The sequence below is a fragment of the Oryctolagus cuniculus genome, chromosome 4, assembly GCF_051225735.1.
Source record: "Oryctolagus cuniculus isolate XC-2025 breed Fujian yellow rabbit chromosome 4, ASM5122573v1, whole genome shotgun sequence".
NCBI classification, from domain to species: domain Eukaryota; kingdom Metazoa; phylum Chordata; class Mammalia; order Lagomorpha; family Leporidae; genus Oryctolagus; species Oryctolagus cuniculus.
Window position 1 is genome coordinate 62,380,822 of NC_142870.1, and position 13,181 is coordinate 62,394,002.

Here is a 13,181-nt window from a genome sequence, read left to right on the forward strand (position 1 = left end):
TGTGTGTGTGTGTGTGTGTGTGTGTGTGTGATTCTCTCTGTAACTCTCATTTCAAATAAAAAATTAATTTTTTTTTAAAAAAGTCATCATAAACACTAATTTAACACATACAAGCAATTGTTTCTAGGGGAAATTAGAGTTGGGCTCCTGGGAGCTTCTGGACATAACATTTTCACCAACCATTCAGTAGGTAACCTTGTCTTATGTATATTTCTATTTAAAGGCACCTTTTCAATACAGGTTATCAATTCATCAACACAGAACTCATGGCCAAAGCACTATCCAGGAACTTCAAGCACTTAACAGAAAATTAAAAGATAAATTTATTTTGCCCCTTCCCAGTTTTTTAATCTATACATACAATGAGGGTTGAAAAAGCTCATGAAAATGCATATTATGAAAAAACTATATATGTCTTTCAGAATTTTTTGCACTGAAATAAACTTGGGGTTTTTTTTAAAGATTTATTTTATTTATTTGAAAGCGTTACAGAGTTAGACAGAGAGGTAGAGAGAGAGAGAGGTCTTCCATCCACTGGTTCAGTCCCCAAATGGTCGCAACGGCCGGAGCTGGGCCCATCTGAAGCCAGGAACCAGGAGCTTCTTCTGGGTCTCCCATGTGGGTGCAGGGGCCCAAGGACATGGGCCATTCTCTGCTGCTTTCCCAGGCACACTAGCAGGGAGCTAGATCAGAAGTGGAGTAGCCAGAACTCAAATGGGTGCCCATATGGGATGCTATTGCTGCAGACTGGGGCCTTAGCCTGCTGTGCCAGGGCACCAACTCCATGAAATAAACTTACGTTTTAATTCTACTTTCCCGCAAACTTTTTGAAGTGCCCTTGTATAGTTCAGACCTAAATAAAACTTATCCGGTACATATATTTTCTCTGTAAGACATAACACAGCCTTTTTGTGCTTATGAACACTGGGTAGCAGCAATTCAACACAGACTTGAAGGTCTGTTTAAATAGCAAATTACCAAGAAAAAGTTTATGAAAAGAAACAGAGCACTAAATAGACCGCAGGAAGGAGACTCCTTTACAGCACAAGAGCTGAAACCAGAAAACCTGCATGTCAGGCAACAGATTTTTCACCATTCTGAGCATGACTTCAAATGACTGCAAAAGCACCACATGCATGGGTTTGGGATTTACTTACAAATTTACCAAGTAAGTGAGCTTACAAAAATAGAATCCAGGAATGAGGGTTGAACACATGTATAAAGATTCAACTGTAGATTAATACAAATCGTCAGAGAATCCTGGTACCTGACACTGTGACCTCATCTCGGACACATTTATGATTAAGTCTTCAGTATGCAAACAGTGAGAATCCACAGGAAATCCATTATCCATGCTTTCCTGGATTCAGGGCATCACGACATTGAAACGCCTTAGCTTAAAGTCTGCTGATCTAGTCTCTTTGCACTTCTCATTGAACCACAGATGCTACTTTGCTATTGCTTTGGGGACTGTGGCTCATTGCTTATTATTATTTAATCTATCTGCCTATTGTTTCTCCAGTGTGACTGGGCACGAAACAAGTGCTTGGTTGCCCTGCTCTCATCAACCCTTAGTGCACGAGCAGTAAAAGATGACTCTTCTGTACCTGCAAAGAGAAAGGTGGAAAACACTCTGTCTGGCAGGTGTCACTCTAATCTCAAGTGGGTCTTCACTGCTAACTAGCATCTCTAATTCTTTAATCCATTCCTGCTGCCCCCTCCTAGACAACTATTTCACATATTCATCTCTCTACTGAAACTTCAGGCGTCCATTCAGACAGTTTGGATTGTACGACTGTTTACTTGGGACTGGAGTCCATTCTGACGGGAGTTGGACTCAACTACAATCCTACATCCCTTATCCTCAATTTCTGTTGTTGAATCTATTTCCTCAGGTGCAGAGAAGAAAGAATCAGAATAGAATTTCTATCCCAACATAACATCCACCCAAACCTTTGAGCATCTGGACTCATATTCTGGCTCTCCCTGCTACTAACATAAATGAAACGTCTGTGCTTCTAGTCAAAGCCAGCTCCTCCCCTTGGGTCCTGGGCAGTAACACTTCTCATCTACTCAGGGATGTCACTCTAGCCATGGCCTTCTAGCTCCTCCAGCATGAAACTTTTTCTTTATACTAGATAATTCTTTTCAGATAATAGTATCGTTATATCTCACAACTGAAAGACAAATCTAGGAACACTCTTCACCCCTCATTGCTCTCCAGCCATCTGTGTTTACTGTGAGAGAGGTTATCATTTCCACTACTCCACCAAAACAGCCCCTCCCAAAGAACACTAAAAACCTCCACATGGCTGAAGCCAGTGGGAAATGATCAATCCTCAGCTGTTAAGGTCTCGTGACACAGTTTATGCTTTATGTTTCCTCTGGACACGTTTTCCTTTCACGGCCTCTGGATCATCCCATTCCTCATGCACTGCCCGACTCCTCCTCTGTTTGTTCCTTCTGCTGTCCCTGATCTCTAAATAGAGTCTTCTACCCCAGCTTTGTCCTTCCCCTTTGCATGCCCACTTCCAACCTTCTGTATCTCATTTTACCTGCTCTTGTTGTTCTGAATGCCTTCTTTATGGAGATGAGATGCCCAAATTCAATGGTGGGGGGGGGAGAATCAATTCCAGAATTATATATCCAATTGTCTACATGTCATCTTCACTTTATTTCTAGTGACATCTGGAAGTTCAAATACAAACTATTTACCCTTGAAACCAGGGTAAACCCTTTTCTATCTTAACAAATTCCAACCAATCCATTAACAAATCCCATTGGCTGTACCTTCACAATTACAGTGTGCACCCTCTCCTCCCCACTCCCACAGCTAGATCTGCACTTTAACCCAGCATTTCTTCTCCTCTGAATGATCACGCTGACTCCTTACAGGTCTCACAGCCTCTACCCTTCTTCACTCCCTCTATACTCATCTCTATCTCTATCTCTATCTCTATCTCTATCTCTATCTCTATCCTCATACAATGGGCCAGCATTAAAGGCATGTGACTCCTGAGACACACGGGACCTCATTATCAAGGACCTGATGCACGGGTTACTGCCCTGCTGTTGCCACCCTGAAATTCTTAATGACTTTTGAGCAAATGGTCTCATATTTTCATTTTCCACTGAGTCTTGCACATCATATAGCCAGTCCTGAATATATCCAACTGTTCCTTCTAAATTACAAGCCAGATTATATCACCTCTTTGCTGAAATACTATAAGCTTTTCCCATCTTATTCAGAATAAAAGACAAAAGCCCTGCAAGTGGTCTCTAGGCACTCAAGTGGCACCCCTCCCCGTTCTAACATCTCTGATCTCTTCTTCTATCATTTTCGCATACTCCTTGATATTCCTCAAACATGCTAAGAACACTTCCAACTTCGGGACCAATATACAGCTCTTCCCCCTGCTGCATGCCTACTCGGCATTGTATGACCTCCCATCTTATTATCTTCACACCACATTATGTGTGAGTCTATCTCTGATCATTCTAGAGAAAATAGAAATCTGCAACAACCCCTCCACACTCTGGTACTCCCTACCCACTTTACCTTGTTTTAGGGTGTTTTTTGTTTTCGTTTTTTGTTTTTGTTACCATAAGCCATATCACAAGCTGACTTCCAAGTTTGTGTAATTATTTATATGCCGTTTGTCTGACTATCCCTCACTTAAATGTAAGTCCCTCCTCATATGCACTGCGATATCCTTATCACCTGAAACACCACATAACACATAGCATCATGGCAGTTATTGGATGAATGAATGAATGAATGCACACATTATATTGACAATACGTTGCTTCCATGCCCATATTCTTTATGTACTTCAGGTGAGCTGATGGCAGGTGAAGCTGATGCCATTCCTAAGAATCCTGGGATGATGTCACATAAGCAAAGAAGTGGCTCTACTCTAACTGACGTCACAGCCATTTACTTGACTACTGGACTTCTGTTCCTTTGAGAGCCTAAATCATTCCTAAAGTCATAGCACAAAAGGTTGGAGTGTGGGTGGGAGAGAGGATAGGGTGGGAAGTATCACTATATTCCTAAATCTGTATATATGAAATATATGAAACTTATGTAATCGAAATAAAATTTTAAAAAATTCATAGCACAAATTGAAAATGAATCTTGATGTGAATGGAAGGAGAGAGGGAGCGGGATAGAGGAGGGTTGTGGGTGGGAGGGAAGTTATGGGGGGGGAAAGCCATTGTAATCCATAAGCTGTACTTTGGAAATTTATATCCATTAAATAAAAGTTTAAAAAATTCATAGCACAAATAATAACTTTCAGGTCTTTTTTCTTATAGAGGAGAATAAAAAGTACAATAATATTTAAGATGAGATATCATGTTAGCTTTATCTATTTTATGTTGATATATCTTTTGCTGAAATAAATTGTCCAAATACCTTTCACTTTTTACTCCCTATAAAATATTGTTTAACTCTTGATTTATCAATTAAAAAATAAAATATTTATTTATTTATTATTGAGACCACAATACTACTCATTGTTATTCAACTCTATTGATGAATTTATATGTTTTGTGTATGTTCTTAGGGATAATGTGACAAGAAGGCTGAGCCACATGTTTTGATTCTGTAATTTAAAAGAAATTGTTTGGCAAGGCATAGAAAAATTGATAGTTATAATACCTTATTTCCTTCCTTTTATCTGAACATCTCAAAACATCCAACATTTACAGCATATTATTAGATCATGCTGACTCCATGACAAAAGTACATTTTAGAAATGTTTACATTTTTCCATTCTTACCTTCTTTCTTAGATTTATTGGAATTTTCAAAGAAAATCTTGTTTACTCTTCGTAGAGAGGCAGCTTGAAGAATATTTTACAATGTAATTTAGTTTTTACATTAGCACAGAAAGTATATGAGAGATATTCTTAGCCCAGGAAGATATCTTAAAACCTCATAAGAATTCCTCCAGACAGATATGATTATTTTCAATGCACACAGAAGGAAAGTATACATATAACCACCAAAGAGTTCCAAACTAAAAAATTCTAGATTGATACCCAGCAGTTCCTAGTTACATTTTTTTTTAACAATTTGAGGATGGATGAGGATTTTACTATGCTAATTTTCCTTTCCTCTTTCATTTATTAATCATTCCAGCTATTGGCCTTAAAAAAACTCAGATTCAGAAGTGCTATTTTCTTCCTGATGGCATCCTTCCAGGCTGCAATGTGGACGATATGACTGGAAGACAAAGGGCTTTTTAGGTGACTCAAGGCCCAGTGTCACAAGATAGAGCTGTGTTTCCCAAAGTATGCCACATGTACCTCAGCTGGTCCAAAAGATGATTTTAGGTTAAAATTTGAACATTTTCATCAGGAAACAAACTAACAGAATAAACATTCTAAGATTTACTAAGAATTTTCCCTTGGTATTCACAGGGGATTGGTTCTAGGACCCACCCCCCCAAGATACTAAAATCCAATGCTCAAACTTCTTACATAAAACAGTAGAGTACTTGCTTATTATCTACACATATCCTTCTGTATAATTTAAATAATCTCTAGATTACTTATAATGTCTAAAACAATGTCAATGTTATGGAAGTAGTAGTCATAAAGTTTGTATATACGCACATGATAAAATTTTTTTGGACATCTTTGAGCTGTGGTTGGTTGAATCTATGGATATGAGGGCTATTTTGTAATAAAGCCATAATAGGGGGCCGGTGCTGTGTTGCACTAGGTTAATCCTCCGCCTGCAGTGCCAACATCCCATATGGGTACCAGTTCTAGTCCCGATTGCTGATTGCTCCTCTTCCAGTCCAGCTCTCTGATAGGGAAAGCAGTGGAGGATGGCCCAGGTGCTTGGGCCCCTGCACCCACATGGGAGATCAGGAGGAGGCACCTGGCTCCCAGTTCGGATCCGTGCAGCTCCGGCCATTGTGGCCACTTAGGGGTGAACAAACGGAAGGAGGACCTTTCTCTCTGTCTCTCTCTCTCACTGTCTGTAATTCTACCTGTCAAATAAAGAAATACAAATCTTTTTTTAAAAAAAAGCCATAATAGGTAGTGCCATAGGAACCTACTTTGCATAGACTGAGTGTGATTACTCAGACTAGCACATGAATAGGCTGAACCCCCAATAATTAAAACTTCTTTGGATATAAGGACAGTATGGATGTGAGGATGTCTGGTATAAATTCTCATATATTACATTTCACTCTTCTCGTGTCTCTTGTAATAGGGAGTTATCAGTTCATCACTTCTAAAAGTCAAATACAAAAGTACATATTAATATCACATAATCTAAGTTAGAATCCTCTTTACATTGGATATATCATAATTAGGAGGTTTAAAATTATCTTTAGACATACAGAATAGAAGAGATTTATACCAGAAATATGAACACTAGTGGCCATAGTAGTGGCCAGATCACTTGTTAGTGTTAATTAAATGCCAGCTTCAACAAAAAGTATTGTGCAAATAGGAAAAAAAAAAGTTTGAAATTTGTAACTTCATTGCCACTTGAGAGTAAACCTACTTCATTACAGATTATGTTTCAAAATACTGGTGCCAGTTGATACATACAGAGAACATTAATGAGAAACTTACCAAAATTTATGAAGTCTCCTAGGAGGACATTCAGGCATCCTTGAAGCTAGCATGCTGTGTAACAATATAAAAGCTGGAGATACTTTCTTTACAGTGTTATGAAATAAATCACTAAACACATATAATCTGACTGGCAGATAAATGAAAAAGCAATGACTAGGACGAAACAAGCAAAAGGATTGATAAGGTGCTTTTGTTAAAATAACAGAGTTTATTTCAGAACAATAATATGAACGGAGGTAGAGAAGCAGTTTTTCAGAGAAAGACAAAATCAATACAAGTCTTTGCAAACTGAAAGAATATACCAATTAAATATACCAATTAAATGAAGCTACCAATTAAAACTGACCATTTATGCAAAAGGAAAACCTTTTGTAATTGTCAGATATAATTTGAATAAATCGTCTATAAAACTTTTCTTAGCCAAATTATACATCTGAACTACTATTTTTATTTGTAAATTTAGGTAATCAATAACTGACAAAGAAGTGATAGGACAGACACAGATGGTATCAAACACATGCTTCATCCAACAATACAACTTGATTAATACCATCAACAACTTGCAGTTTTTCATAAAGTAATCCTAGTCTATGTAGATCCTCATGAAGATTTAGAAAAAGTTTATTTAAATTGTCAGTCATACGTGGGTCACTTAATTCTCACAATTTTCAGACTCCAAAAAAACAGACATACATGTATGTTTTTTAAAAAGTTAAACAGAAGCTTATGAACAATCCAAGAATCCCGTTTTTAGGTATCCACCCAAAAGAAATAAAAATGTGGGGCTGACATCGTAATGCAGCAGGTTAAGCCACCACCTGTGATGCCGGCAACACTTATGGACACTGGTTCCAGTCCAGCTGCTCCACTTCTGATCCAGCTTCCTGCTAAAGCTCCTGCGAAAACAGTAAAAGATGGCTCAAATACCTGGGTTGCTGCACCCATGTGGGAGACCTGGAAGAAGCTCCTGGATGCTGACTCTTGGTTTTTGTCTGGCCATTGCAGCCATTTTGGGAGGGAACCAGCAGATGGGAGATTTGTCTCTCTGTTTCTCTCCCTCTCTGTCTCTGCAACTCTTCCTTTCAAATAAATAAAATAAATCTTAAATAAAAAAGAAAATGTGAGTGAAAGTATATGCACACAAAGATTTGTCCATGAATGTTCATAGCAGGATTACTCATAATATTCAGAAAGTGTACACAACCCAATATCCATCAACCGGTGAATGTATAAGCAAAACATGGTATCTATATAATGGAATACTATGCAACAATAAAAAGAAATAAAATTGTGATATGTGCAACAAAATGGATGATTCTCAAACACATTGTGCAAACTGAAGAAAATCAAACACAAAAGATTACATATTGTATGATTTCATTTATCTAAAAAGTCCAGCAAAAACCAGATTTATAGAGACAAAAAATAAATCAGAGGTTGTCTGGGACTCAAGGCGGGAGCAAGGATCAACTTCAAATGGCTCCAGTGAATCTGGGGGTGGCAGTGGGGAAGTGTTTGCTCCAAAATGAGACCATGGGAATGGTCCCAAACCAACTCCATCAATTGGGCGAGGTAGGAGGGAAGGACAAGTATAGCTATGTAGTTGGCTGACCCATTGAATGTCATAATCCCTACTACAACAGTAGTAGTTGACATAGTTCTGTACTAAAGGAGCCCAGGGGTTGATTCGAGTAGCCATGGAATGGGAAAGCCCAGATTTTTGAATGACTGCTGAATAGGGCCTTGAGTCAGCTCTAATACCTGAGAAACTGAAATGTTATAACATTAGATTTTCAGTCTGTAGTATTCATTGAATCACCAAGACAGCTGGCTGCAGATTCCTGAGCTCCCACCAGTGCAGAAATGTTCATTCAGTGACACTTGAGTTTCTAACAAATCCCCAGGGAATGATGACAGTGGAGGTCCACAGACCGCATGCTCTGGGCATTAATCTTCATGACATTGTCATGGGAAACTTCCATGGAATCTACTCATTGCTGAGATATTTCTCTCAGCAAAATTGCTTACAGAACATGAACATGAATAATTAAATTACACAAAAATACAACCTAGTAATGACACTCACATCATCATGCAAACAAATTACATCACTATCTGCGTTTAGTCAAGGAGAATGATTTGTTTCACTCTTTAATGTGTCTGAGTCTTTTAGTTCAATCATTGGAACTCATTTTGTCTTGTAATTAAAAAGATTATGTTTTTCCCAATGAAATATAGGAATAAGCACAAAGTATCCACTTTTAGTAATAACTGTTATGATTCATTAGTGAAAGCAGACATGGAAGACAGTTTATTTAAACAAACCTGAGAGCCACAAAAGAAAATAAACTATGATATATAAAACATTAATTAATCACAGGTCTATTATGTTGTTAGATAAGAACAAAAATTCTCAGGCAACGTTCTTCAAATTGAACTCTAATCCAAACAAACAACATGCAGCCAAGTCCTAGCTACAAAGTGCAGGAGGATACCGTCACACCTTTCATTGCTCTTAAATGCTGTCAGACAGGGACTGCCACCTTTGTTCCTTGCCTTCACTTTTATTGTATGAAACTTCAGATTAGTATAATCAATTGAAATGCCTCATGTTCTCCCAAGCATTGCTGCTGGAGAGGGTCAGGAATGTGATCACATCATGGAAAACTGCCGGATTGTTGCTTTTAAAATAACATCTGTGTGTGTACACATGTGTCTGTGTGTGTGTGTGCTTGCGTGTAAGTATGTGTGTGTGTGTGTGCTCTGAGTTGAAATATGTCAGCTCCCTTGCCAGAAATTGATAATATTAAAACACATTTCAGAAGCGTAACAGCTTTGAAAAAAAAGTCTTAAGGTGTTTTTACTTTTATCACAGGAAAAACTTCAGAACATGCTCGAGAAACTGCTGCACAATGCCATCTAATTCTCAGCACATTGTTCTTGTCCTTACGTTTCCATCACTCAGAAGTCTAGTGATGAGTATCTATTCCTCTGATGCTCTCTCTCTCTCTAATCAACAGAATAATGCTTGCCTCTTGGCTGAAATATTGTGAGACTGTAGGAGTTACCACTACCATGAATTTTCAGCTTAAACATTTGTTTGCAAATGCACTAATAAGGAGTGAAGTTTTTTAAAAAATATCAGTGCTATGAATTTCTGCGAAAGCTCATTTTGGTGCAAAGCTATCTTGCCCAGGTGGCTTCAATGATTCACTCTTCTTCAACACCTTTTTGGGTGGTTTAGGGATGCTAAACCAGAAGTAGTGCTGCGGAGACAGCACAGCCAACTCTCCCACCGCTACCTACCACCCCAGAGTTGACCTGACTTCCCAGAACCCCTCCCAAAGGTCAAAAAACTTGAAAACGAAGCCATTCATAGGCAGTTCTGGTCTACTGACACCTCCATTAATTAGCCAAGTATGAAACTCTCCAATATGTTGTTATTTATACACTATTCTCTTAAGATACAAATACTCAACTGTCCTTAAAAAGTGAGTGTAACTGTAGCAGACTTTTTTTGTCTTTTAAAAAAAAAAGAATAGAGAGCTGGGCTAGAGCCTGTGGCCTAGTAGGTTAAGCCTCCTCCTGCAGCACTGGCATCACATATAGGCACCTATTCATGTCCTGGCTGCTCCACTTCTGATCCAGTTCTCTGGGAAAGCAGTGGAGGATGGCCCAAGTGCTTGGGCCCCTGTACCCACATGGGAGACCAGGTGGAAGCTCCTGGCTCCTGGCTTTGTATCAGCCATTGTGGCATTTGGAGAGTGAACCAGAGGATGGAAGACCTCTCTCTCTCTCTGTCTCTCCCTCTGTCTGTAACTCTGCCTTTCAAATAAATAAGTAAATCTTAAAAAAAAGATAGTTAATTGTATTATGCAGAAAACAGATCTCAAATCCATTTGAGCATAACTTCACCATTCCTGTCCCAATAGTTGATAGAACAAGTAGGCAGCAAATAAGTAAAGATATAGCAGAACTGACGACACCAGTCAAGAGGATCTCACTGACGTTTCTAGAGCACATCACCTCAAGAGCATCAAGCACACATTCTACTCAGCTGTGCATGGACCGTCCAAAGGAGGCCACAAAGTGGACTACAGTTGTAATACAATTAAAAGGAAATCATATAGAATAGGTTCTCTGACCACCGTAGAATTATAGTAGAAGTCAATAACAGAAAAATATGTAGAAATTAAACAGCCCAATTCTGGACATTTCATGAAACAAAATTCAATAAGACAAAACTGCAAGGGAAACTTGAAAATATTTTGAACTGATTGAAAATGAAACCACATCTTTTCAAACTTTATGGGATAGAGTGTTTAAGGGAAATATATGTTTTGTAAGCATGTAGACATATTTAATTCAAAATTAATATTCTATGCTTCCTGTTTTAAGAAAAGAAAGGGAAAAGCAAAGTGAAACATACATTTGAGTGAAAGGGGTGCTTCCTTGAGTACCTGGGTTATGTCTCAGACTCAGAGGAAGAGCTACAGGAACAAAGAACCTCTGGGGACAGGGCTAGGCACAGAGACTCAAATGTTGTCATCTCTCTCTCTCTCTCTCTCCACCTTATTTTATTCATTACTGTGCAATGCCACCACTCACAGCTTTGTCACAGGGCAAGGGTCATGACTTGTCACAGCTTCTTGAACCCACAGGAAAAATTACCTTTGTCTCTCAACTTTTGTTTAGAACATCAAGAGAGGGGCTGGCTTTGTGGAGCAGAGTTTGGCCACAACCACAGCAGCACCCCGTATCAGAGCACTAGTTCAAGTCCCAGCTGCTCTGATTCCCACAGAGCTCCCTGCTGATGTGTCCGGGGAAGGCAGATGTCCCAAGTGTTTGGGCCCCTGCCACCCATGTGGGGGACAAAGATGGAGTTCCTGGCTCCTGGCTTCGCCCAGTCAAGAGCTGGTTGCAGGCATTTGGGGAATGAATCAGATGGAAGATCAATTAATCTCTCTCTCTCTCTCTCTCTCCCCCCGCCCTTCTCTGTCACTCTGCCCTTCAAATAAACAAAACAAAAATATTTAAACATGAGAAAGAATGACACTACGCTAGATACTTTGTTGTCCCCTAGCCAGGTCACTGCCAGCCCTGTGATTGGCCCAATCTGTCTGGTTTCCCTGTGACCAGGGCATCAGGTGTGAGAGGGTGGGATTGGCTGTCCTCAGCAAAACCACAGGGGCCCTTCCTCCAAAGAAGCAGGTTGCCAGGGCATAGCAACGAAACTATAAGCGTTGCTGTTTTGAAATACTCCTCTTGGTAAATTATTTTGCCTACTTATAAACAAGAATTATAAAACACAGATTAAGAAATACACACACACACACACACACATACACTGTGGAACGAGAACAAAGCCAAACCATATTACATTCAAACAGCATCATTTTAATAAGTAAACCTCTCGGCAGTCTGCTACTGATCCAGTGAGGTTTTCAGAAATGTCTTTTGAGAAGAAGCTGAGAATATCAGACTTTCATGTTGATTAATCAAAGATATGCTTTTGGAGGGGGTAGGGAAGATAGGACAAAGCTTCCAAAGCTTTCTTCAAAAGTCTGGGGTCATCTTAGAGTGTCTCTCCTGCATCAAAACACAGAAGTTGGTTGGCGTTTAGAACACTTTTTATCTCTGGGCACAATGGCTTCCCATTTTTCAGCCTCTGTTCCCAGAAAACAGCTGTGCTTTCTGGATTAACTCACATTTCCAAGTATCTGAATTCAATATATCCTAGCTGAGCAGTGTGCCACCGACTCGGATGCTGTAATTGGTGGGACGTTCCATTTTGTCTTTCAGAAGAAGCTTACTTAGCTGAGTTCAGATCTCAGGGCAAATGGTTGGGTGTTTATCTGGAAGTGCCTAACGGTCTAGCAACTAAAACTTTGGGATTAAATATGATATTAATGAAAAAAAATTTAGTTTATTGGGCAGTTTAATAGCACAGATACAAATTGAGAAATCATTATAAGTAAGGAGAAAGATTTTATTTTGTTTAGTTCTAGCCTTCTAAATGAGACCAAGTAATTATGAGAAGGAAGGAATCCTAATATGAAATGACAGAAAAGTTTATTCTAAAACACTTCAGGCTTTAGAAAATAACATAGAATTATCTGGATCATTAAACTTTATAAAAACAAATATTAAATAAAAGTATCTTAACACTCGCATATAATCAGGTTGAAATCAAATCTCAAGGAGAGACTCTGACCTGATATAATTATAAACAATTATATAATCAAAGTATTAAAAATGTCTAATTCTACAAGTTTAAATATCTTGGAGTATTTAAATAAAATTAATATTACTTGTCTAACCCTGTGTTCAGTTATATTTTCTTTCTAACATAAATTAGAATAATTTGATGATATTTGTGCTTTATGATAACTGTAGAGAGTAAACCATCGCATATGATTTAGTATCAAGTCACCTAATATTCAGGTATGTGTACTGATTTATTCTTCCCCTTCTTCCTCTCCTTCCCATCCTTCTCCCCTCCTCTTGCCTTCTCCCTCTCCCTCTCCTTTCTTCTTTCCTTCCCCTTCCCTTCTTCTTCTCTTTCCCCAAGGCAGAGAC

The 13,181-nt window shown here is 38.8% G+C and overlaps 1 long non-coding RNA gene across 4 annotated transcripts in view; it reads left to right on the forward strand.

Annotated features, from left to right (window-relative positions):
- The window catches only part of LOC103350563 (uncharacterized), a 150,617-nt gene that overhangs the window by 87,676 nt on the left and 49,760 nt on the right, over positions 1-13,181 (forward strand). For 2 of the 4 annotated variants that reach the window (XR_016232409.1, XR_011387841.2), the window contains one exon: positions 3,838-4,132. The exons of 1 other annotated variant lie outside the window; for it this stretch is intronic. This is a non-coding gene — a long non-coding RNA (uncharacterized LOC103350563). Of the gene's footprint in view, positions 1-3,837; positions 4,133-13,181 lie in introns of those variants that run through there. One more of the 4 variants, XR_016232410.1, reaches the window with a different exon arrangement.